Source organism: Myotis lucifugus, unplaced genomic scaffold (genome assembly GCF_000147115.1).
Source record: "Myotis lucifugus unplaced genomic scaffold, Myoluc2.0 scaffold_264, whole genome shotgun sequence".
NCBI lineage: Eukaryota > Metazoa > Chordata > Mammalia > Chiroptera > Vespertilionidae > Myotis > Myotis lucifugus.
Genome location: NW_005871312.1, coordinates 306516 through 315525, shown reverse-complemented (window position 1 = coordinate 315525; position 9010 = coordinate 306516).

The following is a 9010-nucleotide window of genomic DNA, read 5'->3' as shown; positions in this document are numbered from 1 at the left end:
TATTTGGTATATTTTGGTCCTCATGTCAACACCAAAGACAATATTTTGAATGCAGCAAGAGAAAAGGGAGTCTTTCTTTCTTTCTTTCTTTCTTTCTTTCTTTCTTTCTTTCTTTCTTTCTTTCTTTCTTTCTTTCTTTTTCTTTCTTTCTTTCTTTTTTCTTTCTTTCTTTCTTTCTTTCTTTTTTCTTTCTTTCTTTCTTTCTTTCTTTCTTTCTTTCTTTCTTTCTTTCTTTCTTTCTTTCTTTCCTTCTTTCTTTCTTCCTCTCTTTCTTTTTTATGGTTTCTCTTTCTTTATTGTCTCTGTGTATTCTTGTAATTCACTAAACTTCTTTAAGAGGACTATTTTGAGTTTTTTGTTGAAAGTTCATAGATCTCCACTTTTTAGGGTTAGATTTTAGAACTTTATAAGTTTCCTTTGATGTCATATTTTCCTGATTTTTTTTTGTAATCTTTGATTGCTTATGTTATAATCTGCACATTTGGGTAGATTGTCTCCTCTTATAGACTTTACAGGTTAACTTTGGCAGAAACAGTTCTTCCTCAAGCATCTCAGTTTGATTTTTTGGATGTGTCTTCTAGTAAAGTCCTTGAACAGATGGAGACTCTTATCAAGGTATATTTTGAAGCAAGACAACTGCTCAAGCTTGAGATTGGGGGTAGATTATTGTTCACTGGCTAAGAACTATTGGGTGGGCCTGTTGTCTTGTTTCTCTGTTCAATTAAGGCTATAGTATGGGCTCTGCAGTTGCCTGATTGGCTTACTAGGTAGTGAACGTGAGTACTATATTTGGTATATAGCATTGAATTAGCTTATTTGCCCTGGTGAGCATTAGGACAAGACCCAGGGCTTACATGGCTCATTGTTTGGGTGCTCAAATCAGGCAAGAATGTGTACTAAATTCCCTAGCCAGGTGTTCTGCAAGCAGGCCTGTGAATGGGCTTTGCAGTTTCCTATGTGATTTGGTTATGTTCCTTAGTCAAGTAGTTTGTAATTATTGAAGTTACAAATCATTTTCCTTTCCTGAGTGCAGCAGAAGAACCAGCTCCAAGACCAGTAATGCTGAGGCTCACCAGTAGACTCTGAGCAATGGATTACTCTGACAAGTTTCTGTAAAAGAGAGGGCTAAGGGACTGCTTGGCTATAGGAGCCAAACAGCCCCATTCACCTGCCTTCTTAGGCTTTTATTGTAACAACAGCTCAAACTAAAATTAACTATTAGATACTATCAGTAGGGTAAGCATCCTTGAGAAGACACGTGCATCTGCAGTGTCCTTTAAGCAAGGACGTCTAAAGAGTAAGCATAAAGATTCCACTAAACACCTGGGGGCTTAGACTTGTTTGGAAAAGTCAAGGCAGGGGCGGCCACCTTCAGCTAACTCCCCACACAGTAAGGATTTTTCTTTCTTGCATTGACTCAAACTGAACCACATCCCAAATTCCCTGGCTCAATGAGGCCACTGGATTTGATTTACAGACTATCTGCTCTGCCTGCTGTACTCTGTTCTTGAATTTGCTGGGCTATGCACTCACCAGGTATTCCCTCCAGACCCTCTGCTAGAGAGGCTGAAAGGCACACTCAGAAGTGGGTGGAGCTATGGATCAGTGGGATGAGTCCCACTCTAGGCATTCCCCAAGTTTTTCTAAACAGACCGAGGGCCCAAGAGCTGCACTCAGCAATGTGTGTGGCTATGAAATAATGTCTCTGCCTGAACATAGCAGGGGAATTGTTAACACCCAGTACTGGCTTTGCTCTAAGAAGCAATTTGTTCTACCTACCTGCTTCTTGGCTTGAGTGTTCCTGGGCTTCCAAATGTTCTCACCTACCCTTCAAGTATGATGGATCCAGGATCCACTCTCAGCTGTGGATGGGGCTATAACTAAACTACCCTGCTTGGGTGAAGGCCGACCAATTTCCTGGTCCAGCAAATCTCCTCATTTCAGGACCTGGATGAGACAGAACCAAACTCTGCTGAGCCTCCTGGTCAGACTGTACCATCAACTTAGTTCTTCAGATGAGCAAGGCTGCTAGTTGGGACTAATACTTGAGCTTTGCAGGTAGGATTTGGTCTGCCAAGGTCTGAGTGCCAGTAAGTACAAGCCTCTCCCCACTTCATCACCATCAGATTCCCAACAGTTTAGCCTTGTAGAGTCCCCTATGGACAATGTGAGGTAAAACTATAGTAGACCATGGAGTGACCACAGAGTGACACACAACACAGGGAATGGTGTATGTCTCTCTGCCCCGATGCTGTTTTTTACTGGAAGAACCATAGAAACAGAAAAACCTCTCTGCATGTTGCTGTACTAGCCTGGGAGAGGGGCGATGCAGTCAGTAAGCAGCTGCTTCTCTTACCTTACTAATGTAGTCTGTGGTGCAGGGGGTGATTCACATCACCCTCTTGTTCTAGAATTCTCTGTTGTGTCTTACCCCTAAAGAGTTATTAGTTTTTATTCTTATGAAAAGGAACAAAGTCAAGAATAACCTATGTCTCCATCTTGGTGACATCATGTTTTGTAGATGCTAAATGAATCTCAACATTTAGAACATATCCAAAAAGACAGCATTGACCAAATACCTTGACCCTAGTAAAAGAAATTTTATATATATAGAGAGAGAATTGCAAGGTCCAGATCTCACTAAAGTTAGTTCTTAGTTCATTCTCTCTTCTATCTTGGAGGCAGTGCCATCTTGCTGTGTTCTTATATGGTCTTTCTGAGAGAGAGAGAGGAGACAATTATATATTTTCCTTTCTTATAAGGACATCAATCCTATAGGATTAGAGCCCCACTATTATGGCTTAATTTAATCTTAATTACTACCTTACAATCACATTGGTGTTAAGTGTTCAATATATGAATTTTGGGAGGACATAGTTTGTTTAATAATATTGAGATACAATATATTAAAAAAAAACACTTGACATTTACTTATATTCAAAAAATGTGTTGCTATTGCTGATGCTGATGGTGCTGTATGAACAAAGGCATTGCCATTCTGTTAGTAAAAGAGAAGCATAATGCAGAACTAATTATCACTAAAAATTTCCCAGTTGCTTTTTCCATAGACTATTTTGAAAATTGACTGTCATTAAGGAAAAACAAACACACATATATTGTATTAGTTTGCTAGGGCTGCTATAATGACATTCTATAGAATGGATGACTTAAACAACAGAAATTTATTTTCTCAGAATTCCAGAAGCTAGATCTTCAATATCCAGGCATCGGGAGGTTTGGTTTCTTCTGAGACTGCTCTTGTTGGATGGCAGATGGCTACCTTCTTGCTGTGTCCCCACGTGGACTTTTCTCGGTGCCTGTGCAACCCTGGTGACTCCCCATGGCTTCAAATTTCATCTTTTTGTAAGGACAACTGTTACATTTTATTAGAACCTCTTCATATGACCACATTGAACATTAATGATCTCTTTAAAAGTCTTATTTCTAAAACCAGACACATTTTAATGTACGGGGGGTTGAACTTCAACATGTAAATTTTGAGGAAACAGAATTTTGACCATAATTATTATTATATCTTAGTACACTGAGTTAAATAACCATTTGTTATGGTTATTTAGGCCAAATAACTTAGTCTTGAAATATTTACTGTTATAAGCTTTAAATTTACTTAAGAATCTCTTAGCAAGAGAGGACAAATGAGTAAATAACTTCATTTCTGGTAAATGAACCATTAATGAAAATGTTTATCATGAAAAGAAGAGGTGTTGACACCAACAGTTAGGAAAAAAACTAGTTAAAACAGTACCTTTTCCATTATATAAGAGGAGTTGGACAGATGCCATTATTATTGCTCTGAATATAAGAGATGAAAAACAAGGAGTTGCTGAAAAAGATTTCGTGATCAGCACATATTTCCAGATACCATCTTAGTTTGTATTTATATTTAAAAATTAACTCGATGTTCTTTGTTATTGGAGAAATCAGCAGAAAATAGCTTATCACGAGCAAGCTTTTATGTTTTAGATTTCAACAAAGTGGGGCCTGAAACTTAAAAATAGAGTTCATGCTTGAAAAGGTTTTGACTATAAGGACATTTCTCTGCATAAATATTGCCATTGCTTCTTTTATTTAAGCAATGTTTATCAAGTGACTTTTGCCTAGGTACAGCTCTAATAGGTCCTTGAAATCTACTCATCAGTAAAGAAACAAAATCATTGTCTTCTACCCTTAAAGATAATTCATTCCAGTATGGGAGGGTTGCAGTACACATCAACATAAAGAATATAAGATATATAAAATATAAGAAATTTGTTAAAAGTAAGAAGTGCAGGGTAAGAAAAATAGTGAATGATTATTGGGGAAGGAGAAAAGAAATACATTGTAGTATAAAGTTTTGTGATCAGGAGTGGCCACCCTGAGAAGATGTCTGAGCAAGGACTTAAATTAGGATAAAAAGTTAACAAAGGGAAGGTATAAATAAAAGACCCTAAATCGGAAATATATTAAGCTTACCCCAAATCCTCCATTCCATCACCCAGGAATGGTGCACGTGTATATGGACTAAGATCTTGATCACAAAATGTATCAACATTATAGTTGGATTAGAGATTAAGACTATGACTCCCTTAAAACATCTACCCTCACTATTAATGTTTAATATAAGAAGGCTAGAGTGAGAGAGTCAGCAATCATCATATGTGTATTGGCAGGGACTCAAAGGTAGACAGAAGAGTGGAAAAGCCTTACAGTGGGGGAAAAAAAAAGAAAGGCTTTCAGTTTGCTCCTATTGGAAGTTGTTGACATAGGAAAGTTGGGAAGGCAACTAGAAGCAGGGCATCCTATGTGATTAGTTAGGGGTGCATATTTGGCTTTCTATGGTGGAAATTTGGACATAAATTATCACTACATCTGGCTTGTGTTAACATATTCATCCAAAAATTCCCATCAATTTGGTAAAGCTCATTACTTCCTGTTCTACAATATTAGTATCAAATTGGATATCAACTTGCTTTAAAATAACATTATGAGATGAAAGGTGATAACCTCCTATTGAGACTTCTTAGAATAATATGTAAAATTAGAAAATGCTAATAACTGTTCCTTAAAAAAAGCAATAACTTTTTAAATTAAAATTATGACAATTACATTTTAGAGACCAGAAAATATTCAAAATACATTTAAGTCATAACCCAAAATGAAATGACTGGACATATCACAAATATACAATTGCAGATCTTCCTTGATGATTATTTTTTAAGCAGTATGTCTGATATACATTTGCTCTGCTTTCTCTTTATGATTACTTAAGCTGATATTTCTCCTAACTCAGAGGAGAGATTGACTTTCTTTCTAAGGCTTTGTCAAATTGTTTTTGACATTATTTGTTCTTCAGTGCTATTCTTCCCTTCTGTTAATTTCTCCCTCCTCAGTGTGTTTTCCCCCTCAATCATCTCATGTATAACTCATTCCCATGCTAAAAAGAAAATGAAAAAAGAAGAAAAAAATCCTTTCTTTCAAACTATTCTGCCCAAAATAACATGACCAATTTCTTTTCTTTTGTTATAAAACTCATTGATTGAAGCAGTTCATGTCAATGTCTCTATTTTCATCTCATTCCCCGATGCATTAAATCTGGTCCCTATCTCTATGACTACATAGAAAGAGCTTTGGATACAATTACTAATGAATTCCTCATCAATAAATTCAATCCGTAGGTTTTGTTCTCATCCTACTTAATCCTCCTGCAGTATTTGGCACTGCTAAATATACTCTTCTTTAAATCTTCTCTTTCACTTCAGAGATTTTAATTTCCATGCCTTTTATTCTTTGACTATACTTTTCCTCACATTTAATATAGCCTATGCTTCTCTACCTCCCCCAAGATTTATTGTTTATCATGGATATGTTTTAATATTTAGCTCTTCTTACACTACACATTCTCCCCACCAGGTAATCTCATTTATTTCAAAATACTTTACCATCAGTAGAAAGAAAGTCTCAATATAAGTTCAATATGAGGCATGGTTTGACTACAATTTTTTACTTTTTTACTCCCATTAGCTGTTTAAACCTATAAAATGAGCCTGTAAATATTTTAATTAATGTAAGATACATTATTTAACTTTAAAATCTCCATGAACTCCATATTTATAGTTCTAGGTACATATTACACATATCTAATTATCTATCACCACAGTCTCATGTTCCACAAATGGCTTAAAATTAATAAAATATTTTCCCCAAAGTATTTTTGTACTATATTCCACACTTCATTATTCATTTATTTATAATTCCATAAATATTTACTAAGTTTGCACTTTGCATCAGGCACAGGTTATAGCAGTGGATAGACAAAATTCTTACCTTAATGAAGTTCACACTATAATGCAGAAAACAAAGGAATTCAATTTATATAAAACGCCTAGATGAAGACCTAAGAAAGTAAGAGAGCTTCTTTTAACTTCCATATATCTGTGAGATATGCAAGCAAGTGCAAAAGCTCCAATGTGGGAGTTGGTATGTGTATTTGATGAAGTAGAAAGAGGCCAGAAAAGCACCAACAAAAAGACCTAAAGGGAGAGTAATAGGAGTAGAAGTCAGAGAGGAAATGAAGGGGACAGTTCTTGTAGGGCTTGATAAATCATGGAGTAAGCAGTCAAGGATAACATTGAAGGTGTTAGTCTCCACATCTGAAAAAATAAATGTAATTCTCTTTAAATGATATGGAGGAGATTGTGAGAGAAGTTAGTTTGGGGATGATTATCAAATGCTCAGTTTCAAACACATTAAGTGTGATGTATTTACCTCTTTATGTATACTGGTCTTAAAATGCCAGTGAGAGGTTTGCACTAACAATCTTTTGTAAGTCCTCAGTAAATATGTAGTATTTAAAAACATTTTTAAAAGACACTCCGAAAAAGTAAGTGAAGGAATAAAAAGAATGAGTATAGAGTTCTAGAATCCTTTGAAATTGAGAAGTCACAACAATTAGCAAGAACCAAGAAAAGGGAGTGAGACAGAGTAACAGCTAAGTCAGAGTAAAATGACAAGTATGATGTATTAGAAGCCAAGAGATAAAAAATTCAAGGAATAGAAACAAGTTAATTGAGGCAGTTGCTACAGTCTGGTCATGTAAGATGAAGACTGAGAAATAATCAATCTAATTTTGCTGTAACAATTTACTACATTTTAGCTATCGGTGGTCTTTAGCAAGATTGTGAGAAACACCTGTCTGATTGTCTTTGTGTTTATTCTTTTTCCTTGCTAACTATTATTGATAAGTAATATCTATAGGTATTAATTTTTTAAGTTTTTTAAATTGACTTTTCAAGAGAAAAGAGAGAGAGAGAAACAGAGATTCGTTGCCTACTGCACACATCCCGACCAGGGATCAAACCTGCAACCTGGGTATGTGCCCTGAGGGGGAATCAGTCCTGCCACCTTCTGGTGTACCAGATGATGCTCTAACCAATTGACCCACCTGGCCAGAGCTATAGTATTAATTTTTTAGATGTGAGAAAACAGTTATAAAGTAATTCTATAATATCTCATGTAGTACGTTGGGAAATGATATTGGTATGGGATGAATGTTAGTGTTCCCCCAAAATTCGTATGTTGATACCCAAATCCCCATTATGAAAGTATTTGGAGATGGGGCTTTGGGAGAAATAACTAGATCATGAGGATGGAGCCCTCATGATGGAATTAGTGTCCTTATAGAATAGATATGAGGGGTTGGGTGCGGGGTGTTGGAGGCTGTGGAGGAGTTGAGCAAAAAAGAAAAAAAGAGAGAGAGAACTCAGGAACATGGACAACAGTGTGGTGATTGGAGTGGGTGAGGAGAGTGTAGGTGGAAGAGGGCATAGAGGGGATAAATGGTGATGGAAAAATAAAATAAAATAAACATACTTGAAAAAAAGAAAAATGAAAAGAATTCTTTTATATATATTTAAAATATTATCATTTTAATCAGTAACCTAATAATTTTATATGAAATAAACACACTTGTTTTCAGAGGAAATTATATTAATCTTGCTACTAGGAAAATCATGTAGACTAAGTAATCCTTAAATAGTTCCATTTAAAATTTTAACAATGAATATATTGAATAATATAGATACATGTATCTAAATTACCTCGATACTTTTAAGTGTACTTATCAATTTTAAATTTGTTTGAAAATGGTTGGCAGTATATGTGTTTTGAGGCTTTGATAAATGTAGAAAAATTATTTGTATTTAGTATAGTAATTAAATGCAAATGACCTTCACATGAATGCATATAAATTGTATGGTTTCATAAATGAAAAAAAACCACACATAGGTATGAGGGAGCTTCTCTCTCTCTCTCTCTCTCTCTCTCTCTCTCTCTCTCTCTCTCTCTCTCCACCTTGTAAGGATACAAAGAGAAGGTGGCCTGAAAATCAGGAAAAGGGCCCTCACCAGGAACCCAGCCATGCTGGCACCCTGACCTGGGACTTCTAGCCGCCGAACTTGAAAAATAAATAGTTATTGTTTTAGCCACTTAGTTTATGGTAATTTGTCATAGCAGCCTCGACTAAAATAGAAATTGGTACTGAGAACTGGAGTGCTGCTATAATAAATACCTTAAACACACACACACACACACACACACACACACACACACAAATAAACAAAAAACCTTAGTACTACAATCTCACATCAGTGTAGGGTCCTTTCTAAGAAAGGAGCTCAGACACTTAAGTTTTGAGAGTTAACAGGAATAAATGCTTCAGCCCTCAGTCCTTTTTAACACAGGCCTCTTAAAGTCACCTAGTATTGGCCTTGCCTCATGTTTAGCTGCTGTTTTCAAATTTGTCTGTTCTTTTCATTTCAGTGTATATGCATTGTTTATGTTGGAATTTGCTGAAAAAAAAATCCATAAGAATGCCTCTTATCTCCTTACTTTCTCTTCCCACAAAAATATTTCCCACAATGGACATTAAAATACAATTGGGGGGGCTCTACTCTTCATCAGTTGTGAAATTTGGGGGTAAAGAGTGCCTCGCCTTTTTCCCGCTTAGTTTTTA